The following is a 16,445-nucleotide window of genomic DNA, read 5'->3' as shown; positions in this document are numbered from 1 at the left end:
AATGATATCCACATGACTTGTTTTTATTTTTTTTTCTGAAATTTTTTTTTGCCAGTATTTGTTCAACCATCAGGTTACCTTTAATATAGCTTAGTACCAATGACCTTCTCCCTCCAGACACAGTCTTAACGTCGTGCCCTATGCCATTTTCAATCAATCCGTATTGGCAAGACTCCCCGCCATTCACCGGAAGTATTACCTGGCCTTTCCCCAACAATTCCCTGCCCTGGCAATACCCAGAGACTCGTGAATACTACATGCCAGCACCTTGCAATCGCTGCTCGACGATTTCTCACCTGGGGCGCATGATCCACCTCTATACAGATGGTGGGAAAAGGTAGACAAAAATCCCAAATTAGAAAAAAAAAAAAATGTTTTTACTTACGAACACGGAAAGTTACTCAATGATATTGACCAAATCTACTAGATTTGTGTAAATCTACATGATTCAATAAAGGACGCTATACAAATTTCTCTAAACAGCAAATAGTGGGAAAAGATAGAAAGAATTCCCAATTCCCAATTTGTTTCTACTTACAAACACGAAAAGTTACACAATGATATTGACCAAATCTATTAGATTTGTATAAACCTACATGATTCAATAAAGGACGCTATACAAATTTCTCAAAACAGCAAATAGTGGGAAAAGATAGAAAAAATTCCCAATTCACAATTTGTTTTTGCTTACAAACACGAAAAGTTACACAATGATATTGACCAAATCTACTAGATTTGTATAAACCTACATGATTCAATAAAGGACGCTATACAAATTTCTCAAAACAGCAAATAGTGGGAAAAGATAGAAAAAAAAATTCCCAATTCACAATTTGTTTTTGCTTACAAACACGAAAAGTTACACAATGATACTAACCAAATCTACTAGATTTGTGTAAATCTGGGAAAAGGTAGAAAAATTCCCAATTCACAATTTATTTTTACTTACAAACACGAAAAGTTACACAATGATATTGATCAAATCTACTAGATTTGTGTAAATCTACATGATTCAATAAAGGACAGTATACAAATTTCTCAAAACAGCAAGTAAATCTCATGACATTTCAGAACGAGAACATCTAAAAAGCAACCACGAGTGTCTTCATTAATCTCGATGATGCGGGAGAGACCCCAGTGTTTCACTCGAGAAAAATACATACAGAAACAAATTTCAGCTTCCAACAACATGTCACTGCGGAGCAACTGAAGGTCGTCAGCAGAAAAAAGAAAAGCATAGTGCTGGGGAAGAGACCAAGAGAGGGAGAGAGAGAGAGAGGGGGGGGGGGAGAAGATAAGATGGTCATTCGGGGATTTAAATAATGCTGTCTTAAGCAAAGCTTCCCACAGTTGAGAAGAAAATCTGATATCTAGGTAACACATGAATATATATATATATATATATATATATATATATATATATATATATATATATATATATATATATATATATATATATATATATACACACGGCATATACAGTACATATGTATGTACAACAATCACAATCATTTTCAAGTAGAAGACAAATGATGGTAAATACAACACATTTATAGACAAACACACACACACATATATATATATATATATATATATATATATATATATATATATATATACATACGACATACGCAGAACAGTATATGTACAACAACAACTAGCCGAGAGAGAGAGAGAGAGAGAGAGAGAGAGAGAGAGAGAGAGAGAGAGAGAGAGAGAGAGAGAGAGAGAGATTAAAAGTTAGTTAAATAACACCATTCCGTCCTTAAACACGGATCACGAGGAGGTGTAATGGCGGCGACAAACACACAAACACATCACTGCATTACCATAATGGAAATTAACCTTTGGCTCAGCAGAACTGGCGTGGAATAGCGGGGATGGGGATGGAGGAGGAGGTGGAGGAGGAGAGGCCGTTGAAGGGAAAGGGGATAGAAGAATGGGAGGAAGAGACGCCAATGATGGGGAACGGGGGGGGGGGGGGAGGTAGGTATTGTGTTCTTAAAGTTATAATGTCTGGATGAACATCATTACTAAACTATAAAAAAGGGAATCCTATTCTCGGTGCACTGCACAATCAGTGAATGTTTCATAGATTGAACAGGGCGTTGAGGTATTCTGGGAACATCCTTTTATTTTGAGGTTGTTCTTACTTCCTTTTAAAGTTTTATCTATGGAGATTATTCCAAGGATGCTTTTTAAAATTATTTATCACAATTTCAAGGTGCCCTCAAGCTTTGTTGATGGGTTTACCCATTATAAATTAGCACCTGGTGGCTTGGAGAGAGAGAGAGAGAGAGAGAGAGAGAGAGAGAGAGAGAGAGAGAGAGAGAGAGAGAGAGAGTATTCTGTATGGAGATTGTTCCACGTATGCTTTCCAAATTATTTCTCACAATTAGAAAGTGCCAAATGCCCACTTGACTTGTAATTTTGTTATTGGCCATTACAATTAGCCTACCAACTGGTGGTGTTAGAGAGAGAGAGAGAGAGAGAGAGAGAGAGAGAGAGAGAGAGAGAGAGAGAAACCCCAGCAATGGCATCTGTCGACAGTAACAACTAAAACGCTTATATCCAATCAGCAATCTTGGCAGCCACCCAGAGGTACTTCCACTTTTATCCTGGTTGCAACCTGGAAGTGTGTTTTGGTCTGTCAACTTGATTCATTGCTCAACTAGAGATATACACTGTAGCTTTTACCTAGCTACTTAGTTTCTAAAAGTCAACACCTCCCCCAAAGTAAACATGTTATTGTATATTCACATAGCAAATCTATTTCACTCCACCTGATTACTATCAACGATTACCTTTTTCATTGTAAGAGTCTAATCTTTTGTTTACCATCGTCGTTGTATTTTGGTCACATTGATATTCAAGAACACCTGCCTCTAATTCAAGCAACCAATTCGTACTCAGTGACTTGCCATAAACAAGAGGTTTTGCCAAACAATATTATTTATGCTCTGATTAATTTAAGATTATCAGACTAACCTATATCGAAGTAGGGCCAACATTGATATTTTGCTTCTTGTTGACCAAGTTTCAACTTTCAGTATTATTATTATTTGCTACAACCCTAGTTGCAAAAGCAGGATGCTATAAGCCCAGTTGCTCCACCAGGGAATATAGCCCAGTGAGGAAAGGAAACAAGGAAAAATAAAATATTTTAGGAACAGTAACATTACAATAAATATATCCTATATAAACTACAAAAACTTTAACAAAACAAGAGGAAGAGAAATAAGATAGAAGTGTGCCCGAGTGTACCCTCAAGCAAGAGTACTCTCACCCAAGACAGTGGAAAGCCATGGTACAGAGGCTATGGCACTACCTAAGACTAGAGAACAACGGTTTGATTTTGGAATGTCCTAGAAAAGTGGCAATTGAAAAATTACAGTGCAGTAGTTAACCTCTTGAGAGAATAAGAATTGTTTGGTAATCTTAAGTGTTGTCGGGTGTATGAGGACAGAGGAGGATATGTAAAGAATAGGCCAGACTATTCGGTGTATGTGTAGTCAAAGGGAAAATGAACTGGAACTAGAGGGAAGGATTCAATGTAGTACTGTTTGGCCAGTCAAAGGACACCATAGTATGTTGAGGTTTAACGAGGTCTCCCAAGGTAAAAATAAATCAGCCAGGGAAACAATCCAAATGTAGGTCGCCCACTGAAAGGAGATAATAGGAGAGGGAGAGAAATTGACAATAGAATTGACACTAAGGATCAAGGGAGAGAATTCGGGAATCATATGAATGGGAGGAACAATGCTGATCTCCATGACCTTTGACATCACTAATAGTAAGAGTGGGATCAGTTGAGTTTAAATTCTTATTTTTCAATACTTATTTAGGCTACATAATCAAATAATTTACCTTGGCCAACAATACCTCCCAAGAGATCATCCACCAATTGAAGAAAAAATATAAGCAAATACAAAAGCATTTTGACAAAAATAACGAAAGATGTATCTCAAAAAAAAAAAAACATATCAAACAGCTAGCAAGGAGACGAACACACTACAGAACATCGACAAACTCAACAAGCCTTAACTAAGGTACTAAATATTTTTTATAATAATTCAGAAAAGTCTATAATCAATGCAAGAATGAATAAAGCAGTTTCTTTTCGTCTCTTTCCTATTTACATTAACTGACTTTAACACCTACAAAACTAAATCTGACAGGTACTTCCATAGTAAGATTATTATATAACTTCATTTGATCCCACCTAAATAGCCGGCTACACTTAAAAAAATAAAACATTCGTTTAGGCTTAAGTGAAAAAAAAAATATGACGACCAAACCCACGCCTCCTCTGGAATCGACAAACATCACTAAGCCTAAGAGCCCCTCTCTCTCAGAGAAGAACTGGAAAAGGAAAAATAAGATTTAGCCTACAGGCAATCTGCATCCGTCGTAGACAAAAACAAACACAACAGTACCACAATTCTTAGCTTTTCACACTGGTCAAAAGAGCTTTGGAAATAAGAAATCTATAATGACTAAAGACCATGCGTCATATTTGAGGGCTTATATTACATTCGTGTAACAAAGTTTACAATACAATAATCCAGATTAAGTAAATATATCATTCGTGTAACAAAGATTACTATACAATAATCCAGATTAAGTCAAAATATTACATTCGTGTAACAAAGGTTACAATACAATAATCCAGATTAAGTCAAAATATTACATTCGTGTAACAAAGGTTACAATACAATAATCCAGATTAAGTCAAAACATTACGTTCGTGTAACAAAATTTACAATATAATAATCCAGATTAAGTAAATATATATCATTCGTGTAACAAAGATTACAATACAGTAATCCTGATTTAAAGACTTCAACAAAAAGAGGGCCTTTATATCAAACAAAATAGCTTTAAAATAAGCTGTGGGGGCTTTTACTTCAAGCTAAAAAAAATTTTTTTTTAAAGGAAGGTGTGCACATGGAGAAGGGGTGGCTTCAAAGAAGAATAAAGCAGATGACAGTCACTTTCACCATATCACTGACGTATCACTGTGGGGTTCAACTCAACAGTAGCCCCTCAATTCCTTAGGACCACACACACACACACACACACACATATATATATATATATATATATATATATATATATATATATATATATATATATACTGTATACACATTTATCAAAGGTATCTGTTTGACTTTATTTACCCCAATTTATTCACAAATTTACAATTATTTTCTTTAGCTTTATGGGCTCAAATTTGCCATAAGGAATCTATCGTCCTTTTTATCTAAACACTCACAATCCAAATGGTTTCTACCAACATTCTAGGAAATGATATTAAATAGGTTACTAACGGTAATTGATAATTTATTATGTGAAACTAAATAACAAAGATATGACACATTACAGTTCCAAGGAAAAAGAACAAAAGTATCATTCTACCTTAAAGTAGTACTCAAGAGCTGGAAATGATCTATTCATAATATTGAGTACAGGATATTTATAGAATCAACTTTTACAGCCATAACGGAAATGAGACGTCTGAGACGTCTTTACTTGTGCAATCCTGTGGTTTACCTAGGGGGGGGGGTCATTTCTTAATACCCCAACCCCTAATGTTAAAAGCCTAAGATTTTACCAATGTTCAAAATTGGTATATATAGCCTAGGTAAGATTATTCATATATGATTAAGCTTGACTTTGAAAAAGTTTTTTTTCAGTAAACTATTCCTAAAAATGTCTCATTTGATCTGTACAGTCACGCAAAATCTTTGTCAATATTACCAACAATATGAAACTGCAAATAAAATTAGACTTTTGGCGAAATTTTTACTGAAGAAATGATCAGTGCGTGAAGTTCTCTCATCATATAAAACTAGCCTTACCTTTCCATCACACTTTTGAAAAGTGAATAAAATCTAAGGATTTAACCTTTCTTAAACCCAAGAAACTTCTCATTTCCGTTATATATGAATAAGTTGATTCTAATTATTCATTCAGACATCATGAATGAATCCTTCCCAGCACTCTCCCTATAGCAGTTATGGTTGTTTACTAATTTTTAACTTTCATCTCCTTACCTATATGTTAAATAATTTTTCACCTTCATCTCCTTACTTATATGTTAGATATTTTTTTCACCTTCATCTAACCTATATATTAGATATTTTTTCACTTTCATCTCCTTACCTAAATGTTAAATATTTTTCACCTTCATCTCCTTCCCTAAATGTTGAATAATTTTTTACCTTCATTTCCTTACCTATATGTTAAATAATTTTTCACCTTCATCTCTTTCCCTAAACGTTAAATAATTTTACACTTTCATCTCCTTACCTATGTGTTAAATAATGGTAAAACAAAAAGTAACACACTGCAAGATCCCTTCCTATCTAAATGAGAAGAATGATAAACAAGTGAAGAAAAGGGCAGCCATCTTACCACTTTTCATATCGAGACCTTAAAAGACTTCACAGTCGGGGTCAAGGGAACACACGGTGGTTAATGATAAGAAGCGTAATGACAGCGTGCAAAAGTCAATGGAGTTTAGGCCACGTTATCTTAAGAGACCCCATTGTCTGGCAAGACCTTCCCACCCACAGCCTAACCCCAAAGTCACCCATAATTCACCTCAACTTCAAAATACAAAGTAATGACTGACACCTCAGACTTATTCGAGAACAGGATTATTTTTTGTGGCCAGAATAACTTTCCATAGAGAACAGCACAATAAAAAAAAAAAAACCTGGAAGGAAGGGTTACAAAAAATGCCTCGTCATAGGCAGGGTGTCGATAACCTCATAGATGATTTTAAAATTTTAATTTTGAATACGTTCTGCTATATAGTTTTCATTTCCATTTATCACAGAGGTTTAGCTTTGCCAATACATAATTTGTAGTAATGAAATGTGGCCAAAAAGCTGGTCGAGCCAGAAGGGAAAATATGGACCATTTTAATTAAAAAGGTTGGGTGCAAAATGTAGTTAATTATATACATGCGCACACACACACACACACATATATATATATATATATATATATATATATATATATATATATATATATATATACACACACACATACAAAATGTGTTTTTTTTATAAAATCAAGTTATTTGCAACGTCCAAAAATCTTAGATAACAGCTCTCCGGGGGATAAAGATTCCAGTAGAGTTTTATGAAAAGACGAGAACTGGAACTATTTCATTCAATTTAATATCTGGTGCCGACGGCTGTTTTGAATAGCTATTTCTTTATTACATGGATAATTATAAGTTGGTTCCCATCTTTTCCTGAAACCTATGTTTTGTTTATCCGTGGATGTTACTTTCGATATATATATATATATATATATATATATATATATATATATATATATATATATATATATATATATGTATATATACACACACACACACATATATATATATATATATATATATATATATATATATATATATATATATATGTGTGTGTGTGTGTGTTTGTGTCATTTGAAGAGCTCAATTCAAAATTTGCTGGTAAAAACTGCAGATTAAGGTAAAGCTTCTCACATGTGGGTACCTCCATGTATCCCTTGATTCAAGTTTTTCAGTGATGCTTCTATCGGAAAATGATCCAGAGTTAGCGTGCACAGCACGTATTAAATATAAACAAAAAGTTTCTGTGCAGCCTCTGCTAACGTCCGCCTCCCCCCCCCCCTCTCTCTCTCTCTCTCTCTCTCTCTCAATATGGCTAAAAACCACGACTCCACCGCAAACAATCTCTTGGGTATTGTATGAGAGAGAGAGAGAGAGAGAGAGAGAGAGAGAGAGAGAGAGAGAGAGAGAGAGAGAGAGAGAGAGAGAGAGAGAAATATCGATTCATATACATAATAACGATACCTTGAGAGTTGGCATCACTGTAACCTACCACCACCAAAATGCGATGTAGAAAAAGGCAGCCTGGAACAGATAAGAGAGAGAAGAGAGACACAAGAAGAGGGGCTGCTGGACCGCAAGACGTTACCACCGGGGGCGCTTCGGGGCATGGCCGTGGCGGCGTCATTACCACAGCGTGGAATGTCGCCAAGACCGGTGGGTAGGCTATTGAATTCGACAACACCCTTCCCCCCCAACATACACTCTCACACTCTCTCTGTTTAGCTATGGATTTTCTTTTTATCTTCTATTATGAAATACATATTTACAATTTTTCCGAATTATAATGTATATACATCATAGCATATTTACATGAATGTTTTTTTTTTTTACATATAGTGTTTTTACAATTGAAATTTTTACTTATATCTAAATATGTTTTTATATAAAAAATATATCTAGTGAATATTTTCTTAATAGAAGTTTCAAATCCTATTTTATTTACATTAAACCATCAAGATAAGTATGATAATACACTAGCATAATAGGGTCTCCAGTGTCTAGCTAAAGACAACAACAACCGATTGCAATACAATGCAAGCTACATTACTAACCTCCTGCTCCATCACCTGTAATTATTATCATTATTACTAGCTAAGCTACAACCGTAGTTGGAAAATCAAGATGCTATAAAGCCCAAGGGCTCCAACAGGAAAATCAGCCCAGTGAGGAAAGATACAACCTAACATTCAAATAAGCCATATATATTTTTGATACATTAATGTCTGGATTCTCTTAACGACCTCGGGATCAGAGCCCCAGGCGAAATCACACAAAGACAAGAGCTTGGGTCCGGCCGGGAATCGAACCCTGGTCGGCAAGCTTGTATAGACAGTGACTAACCCACTTGGCCACGAAGAAAGATGTCTTGCCCTCGGCCTCTAGCAACACCAAGAGTGAAATCGAGGTAATGATCTGACTATCAGTGCGATTATAGGTTAAATAAGAAAAAAAACTACTTTACCATATAAATAAAGGCTGGCACATATATCAAATTGCACGGGGTAACTAAGAAATTCAAAAGTTTCCTAAGATTACAGGAAACTGTCATACTGTACACTATTTTCATTACATATGTTGAACAGGCTTACATAAGTCCTTTTATAGTTTATATATCAATTATCTGATTTAATGTTGTTAATGTTTTTAAAATATTTTATTTTAGTTTCCATTACTTCTTATATCGTTTACTTATTTCCTTTCCTCGCTGGGCTATTTTTCCCTGTTAGAGCCCTTGGGCTTACAGCATCTTGCTTTACCAACTAGGGTTGTACCTTAGCTAGTAGTAATAATAATAATAACAACAAAATCCTACAATCGAACTACGGATACCTAAACCCATATCACAACTTATGTGTTATAAAGAATTAGGAAACGCACATAGCCTAACTACATCCAACTCACCAGAGCGAAAAAACTCTCACTGTGCGAAATTCTCACCATGTCTTATCCCTAATCGAACAAAGGCTGAAACAACAGGAGCATCGACGCCTCGTCGATTCTCAGGAATGTTACCAAACCTGCTACCGAAAACACCAATGACCTAGCCCATCCTTCCCTCCCCCGCCCCCCACATCATCTCATTCAACGGGAGAAATTTTAGCACTCGTAACTATTCGTGAATTAAACATAAGGGGTTGTATTTAATGGTTCTTGGAAAAATTAAGGAGTCTTTACCGTTATGGTTCAGCGAATGATATATATATATATATATATATATATATATATATATATATATATATATGTGTGTGTGTGTGTGTGTTTATACACCTCCACTATACAAACACATAAATAAATGCACACATAAGCTAGGGTATTTTCCCTGTTGGAGCCACTGGGCTTATAGCATCCTGCTTTTCCTACTAGGGTTGTAACTTAGCAAATAATATATATATATAGAGAGAGAGAGAGAGAGAGAGAGAGAGAGAGGAGAGAGAGAGAGAGAGAGAGAGAGAGAGAGAGAGAGAGAGAAATATACACCAAGAACAAAGCATAACAGCCAAGGAAAAACACTTGCACATCACCATCATCCAGAACAAAATGCATTGTCCAACACAAAGGAAAAGTGATGGGCTTAACATATTACGTACGTAGATAAAATGACGATTCCTCAGCGTCAAGGAATTTTCTTTAAGAGATGAAAACTGTATTTTGTGAACATTATATATTTCAGTTTGTAATATGTCCAGAAAAAAGTGAGTATACTAAATAGAGAGAGAGAGAGAGAGAGAGAGAGAGAGAGAGAGAGAGGAGAGAGAGAGAGAGAGAGAGAGAGAGAGAGAGACTGCATTTTGTGAACAATATATATTTCAGTTTTGTAAAATGTCCAGAAAAAGTGGGTATACTAAATTGAGAGAGAGAGAGAGAGAGAGAGAGAGAGAGAGAGAGAGAGAGAGAGAGAGAGAGAGAGAGAGAGAGAGAGATAGGAAAACTACATTTTGTGAATAATAATTTCAGTTTTGTAATATGTCCAGAAAAAAGTGATTATATTATACTTCACTAGGAGGGAGAGAGAGAGAGAGAGAGAGAGAGAGAGAGAGAGAGAGAGAGAGAGAGAGAGAGAGAGAGAGAGAGAGAGAGAGAGAGAGAGAACTCCTAAACATTCAAGCTCGTTTAAAAAGTGCAAATTCATTTAGAGTGCTTGTGTGCTTCAGGAACTGGCCAATGGGGTCCTGGTGCTCAATTTCCTTGTTCAACGGTGCGTGTTACAATAACCGATCCGGAAAGTCCAAAAGCTAATGTGGCCTTCATAATGACACAGCAACCTTATCTCTGCTGACGTAGTTCCATGATCAATTCGACACTGAACAATAATGACTGAGAGGCGTAGAATTTAGACATTAATATTATTTCTAGTTAAGCTACAACCCTTAGTTGGAAAAGCAAGATGCTATAAGCCCAAGGGCTCCAACAGGGAAAAATTAGACCAGCGAAGAAAGGCAATAAATAAATAAACGATATAAGAAGTAATCAAAATTAAAATAAATTATAAAAACATCAAAACAGTTACTAGATATATAAACTATAAAAGGACTTGAGTAGTTAAATGCCAAGTGAACTTCTCATCATCAACATCTCCTAAGCCCATTGACGCAAAGGGTCTCGGTTAGATTTTGCCGAGTAGTCTCTATTTTGAGCTTTTAATTCAATACTTCTCCATTCATCATCATCAACTTCGCGCTTCATAGTTCTCATCCATATAGGCCTGGGTCTTCCAACTCTTCTAGTTCCTTGTGGAGCCCATATTTCAATTAAAAAAACATATTCACCAAAAACATAATTAAAGTTGGTATTCTGAAAACATTTTTATTTCTTTAGATTAGAGCACCTGTTGTGGTAACTGTGACTGGTGGGTCATCTCAGGTAGCACAATATGTTGCCTTAGGGACGCAGCTTACTATTTAATCAATGTCCAAAGTTAACCCTTGTGCTAAGATATGGCCTCCACGTATAAGGTTCGATTTCCCTTGCCTACGGATCCATTGGAAGAACACTTGCCTTTTTTCCCTTATGTTTTATTCAACTATGTTTTAATAAATCATCAAAAACATTGTCCTTTTTTACGTTGCTGTTTTTAAAATATTTTAATTATCGTTAATTAATTCTCATATCGATTATTTATTTCCTTTCCTTACATTGCTATTTTTCCACGTTCGAGCCCTTGGGCTCATAGCATCTCACTTTCCCAACTAGGGCTGTAGCTTATCTAATAATAAAAAGCATTGAACTGTTACAAGAATCCTACACAAAATCTATACTCTTTTGAATAATGCATAGCTATATCAGCTACTGATTTAAAGTAAAATAATTTCAGCCAAAATATATTCAGATAGAACAAGTGTTAACACATGACTTGAATTGGTTGACTTAGCTATTCTTGTATTTACTGCCTTCATCTATTTATCTCAATGCATCTAAAATTGACATACAACAAACTTAGCAACTTCTCGATTTCCTCATACTTCAAGAAGAAAACATTTGAATGAACTGTGAAATTTATAAGTTACTTTTGTAGGAGATTTAATTGCATATACTGTACAGTATGCGAATAAATACCGTACTATAAATAACAGCAATTAAACTACTCAATAAAAGATTATACTTCCCTTAAGACTAAATCACCATAATTAGGCTAACTGAAAATAAAAATGACTACATTTCTTTGTCTCCTAAGTGCGCTCTCAGCTGATGACGAAATTTTCCCAGGCAATCACGAGTACGTCAAGGATCTTTAAGATAGAAGTAAAATACATATAATCGTGGTCAGAATATAATTCATGTTATAATGCATAAAGTAGCGAGGTATCCTATATTTAAGTCTTTTCTCAACAGCAGTTAATGTCAGCTCTCTCTCTCTCTCTCTCTCTCTCTCTCTCTCTCTCTCTCTCTCTCTCTCTCTCTCTCCCTTACTACTACCAGGTTGTTAAACACACAGCATTAGAGTAAAATAGTAGTTTACAGTGGTTATAAACTTTCCACATAGTAAGTATTTTACTTATAATCTTACGCATGGTAAATATGTCACGCATCATTGATATATAAAACTTAAGTGCCTCCATACATCTTTCATTCTATGGAGACATTAAATTGTTACGCATACACCAAGCAGATAATTTCCCCTTTCCATACAATTGAAATAAACTTGCCAATCCCAAAGCTCAAAATATTTCCAAACAAAAGTACATGGAAAACTAGACAAAAACCGAACAAGCCACGCCCACTATACTACAAACATAGTACCGATAGAAATGATTAAAACACGCACGTTAGCGACGAGTCATCCCTTCCCCAAGACAACGTCACAAGGTTAACTCCAAAATAAACTTGCTAAAAATAAACCGTACTAAGTCGAAACATTAAAGAGAGACCCTAGAGTCATATGGTACGGTATATAAATGGACGAACTAATGGTGCCAAATTTAACGAGGTAGGCTACGTCAAGGAAACGTGTACGAGAAAAAATTCGCTTGGGATATTAATATTATTAATTGCTAAGCTACAACCCTAGTTGGAAAAGCAGGATACTATAAGCCCAGGGGCTCCAGCAGGGAAAAATAGTCCAGTGAGGAAAGGAAACACGGAAAAATAACATTTTAAGAACTGTAACATAAATATCTCAAGAAATGGAACTCTAACCCAAGACAGTGGATGGCCATGATACAGAGGCTATGGCACTACACAAGACCAGAGAACAATGGTTTGATTTTGGAGTGTCCTCCTCCTAGAAGAGCTGCTTACCATAGCTTAAAGAGTTTCTTCTACCCTTGCCAAGAGGAAAGTAGCCACTGAACAATTACAGTGCAGTAACGTAGTTGATAAAAGCCAAATTTAACTTGAAACACAAAAAGTAATACATATAACTACATGGAAGAACATTAGCCAAAGGATCCAAATAAGTCAAGGCCTCAGAAAGTAGATATTCAAGAAAAATACACTACAAACTTTCTATGCATAAACTAAACATGAATAATATGTCTTCAAGTCTAATAATATCAAAAAGGGATAAGCCTAATGGACTAAGTAGGGGGCTCACAAACATACAAGGAATATTTAGTGAAACGAAAAACTAGATTACTTCGAACGATCTTCACAAATGGAGAATTCACAGGGACAACTATGGACTTCGACACAAGGTCGTCCAGTCAAATTACAATAACCTTGGCAAAGGTCATCTAGACCAAATGCTCTAGTGACACTGGCGGCATAATAAATACGAACTGGTAACGCTACAACACAAAATGAAAATGTCAACCAATGCTGGTTTCTATTATGTAGTAATTATAATGACGTTAAAATGCATACAACTTTTCAGTGCTATTTTAAAAATAAGGTTTTGTTGAAAATATACAATAACACACGCTATTACAGTTCATATAAAATGTTGAACAGCTAACAAGACCATTTGGGCCCACAATACAAGTTAAACATTGCCTCATTTTAATCTCAAAACAAGAGTTTCTTTCGCGACATATTAATTGCCTAACAATATTTTAGACAATAAATGTCATTAGGTACACGGAAACTCCAAACTCTTGCTTCTCAGTTCTTTTGAATAAATCACTCAGAAATATGGGTACTACATGTTCAAAAATACGTTTCCTACTACAACCTATATTTTCTGCATTTTGGTTCCATTGCGCTATAACTGACTGTGCCTCAAGTTAATTCCTGATTTCGGTGGCTTCTCTCTCTGTAAGTTTTTATATTTTTACATCCAATTCTTGGTTTAATAGTAGCTAATAACTCTTGATTATGATGGGCGTGACCTTATCCACCAGGGAAACATCAAATAAAAGTCTGTACGGCCCAGGCTTAATGGTATACACTATTTCTATCTCGTGTCTCTTCCTGTTGTTTTAATGAAGTTTTTATAATTTATATATGACAGATATAATTCAATATTGTTAGAGATTTTGATTGATATCTATTCTCTTGTAGTTTGTTTATTTCCTCGTTTACTTTCCTCACAGGTCTAATTTTCCCTGTTGGAGACCTTGGGCTTATCATCATCATGCTTTTCCAACTAGGGTTGTAACTTAGCTAGTAATAATAATAATAGGCTTAAGTACGTGAAGTTTTTACGCTAACAATTCTTCAAAATATCCTACAGAAACAAAATTACATTTCCACTGACAGTACTATCGGGCTTCGAAAACTGATTAAAACAAAACCTTTATTTTTTTTTCAAGTTTTTTCAGGGAAGTGTTTCATAATGGTACGTTTTGTGAACAGGGCGTCTAGACAAGGTAGGATAGGTACGAAATGGAAACGAGACGATCAGGAAGTTGACGGGAACAGGTTACTTTGGCATCCAAAGTAAATCTATTTGACATTGACGGAGTATATCAATTTGAATTTCAATAATAATAAAAAAAAATTAATTCGGTTCAATAACGAATTTTACACGACTGGATATCAATTGCCACAAGTGCGATATCTCAATTTCATTAAACTACAAATTAATTTTACAAACTTTCCTTTAAAATACAATATTTCAATTTCCAAATCACACTAAGAAAATATATTTCAATTTCCAAATCACACTAAGAAAATATATTTCAATTTCCAAATCTCAACCTGAAAATATATTTCAATTTCCAAATCTCACCCTGAAAATATATTTCAATGTCCAAATCTCACCCTGAAAATATATTTCAATGTCCAAATCTCACCCTGAAAATATATTTCAATTTCCAAATCTTACCCTGAAAATATATTTCAATTTCCAAATTTCCCCTAAAAATACAATATTTCAATTTCCAAATCTCCCCTAAAACTACAATAGTTCAATTTCCAAATCTCCCCTAAATATACAATATTTCAATTTCCAAATCTCCCCCAAAAATACAATACTTCAATTTCCAAATCTCCCCTAAAAATACAATATTTCAATTTCCAAATCTCCCCTAAAAAATATATTTCCATTTCCAAATCTCACCCTGAAAATAGATTTCCATTACCAAATCCCACCCTGAAAATATATTTCAATTTCCAAATTTCCCCTAAAAATACAATATTTCCATTTCCAAATTTCCCCTGAAAATTATATCAATTTCCAAATCCCACCCTGAAAATATTTCAATTTCCAAATTTCCCCTAAATACAATATTTCAATTTCCAAATTTCCCCTAAAATACAATATTTCGATTTCCAAATTTCACCTAAAATCATATATTCTAATTTCTCACAGGAAATACAATATTCAAATTTCCATCTTTCCACAAAACCAAAGATAATTTCAAATAGCAAAACAAGTTCCATCTATTTTCTATTGGTTACGAACGAGCCTCCTTTAGCATCCCAATCACTTTTACAAATATTTAAGCCCGAGGCGCCCAGCACCCATATAAGGTTATAGGATGTATCTCAGAAGACGAAATAGGACCATTGCTTTTCTCTCGCCCGCCGGCCGTAAACCTACTTCAGTTTTTTTTTTTTTTCTATTTCCAACAAAAGGTTGCTCCTTTTATCCAATTTTTTGGCAAAAGATAAGCCTACTTCAGTTTCCCAAATACCAGAAACACACAGTTTACTAAGTCCAAACCAAATATTTTGCCACAGCTTCGTAAAATCGAACCGGCTACATTAACAATCATAAGTCAAGTTATGTGAAATTTTCATTTCAATTTTTCTAAATAATTCGATTTTCAATATCAAAACACTAAAAGATAAATGAATCTTGCTATGGAGATAAGCTGGCAGATCTTAGGCCTACCAGTATACCACTGCATCACTGTTCGGTACACTAAGTTTTGTTAACTATCAAAATCCAAATACTGCTTCCCGGTACTTAATTTTTAATTGCCCCAAAAAGAAATATTTCCATCCTCAGAAGTAACGCATTTATTACCTCTGACAAGAGCTAAAATATATATTTCAACTTAAGCCTAATCTAGGTATCAAATCTACACTGACATGAACTTTATGTTCCTTGATATAATTTTCATTAACAAAATTAACTTTCCAAAAATTCCGCTTAATACGACTTAAAGGAAAATAACAATCCGGTTATTCGAGAAAGCCTCAGTGGTCCGACAACAGCGCAAAAGTC

At 34.9% G+C, this 16,445-nt stretch overlaps 1 protein-coding gene across 5 annotated transcripts in view; it reads right to left on the bottom strand.

Annotated features, from left to right (window-relative positions):
• Positions 1-16,445, bottom strand: part of PlexA (plexin A) — a 144,140-nt gene that overhangs the window by 107,357 nt on the left and 20,338 nt on the right. The gene's annotated exons all lie outside the window — the stretch shown is intronic.

The sequence above is a fragment of the Palaemon carinicauda genome, chromosome 23 (genome assembly GCF_036898095.1).
Source record: "Palaemon carinicauda isolate YSFRI2023 chromosome 23, ASM3689809v2, whole genome shotgun sequence".
In the NCBI taxonomy this organism is placed as follows: Eukaryota; Metazoa; Arthropoda; class Malacostraca; order Decapoda; family Palaemonidae; genus Palaemon; species Palaemon carinicauda.
This window is presented reverse-complemented; position numbering and strand designations above follow the sequence as displayed.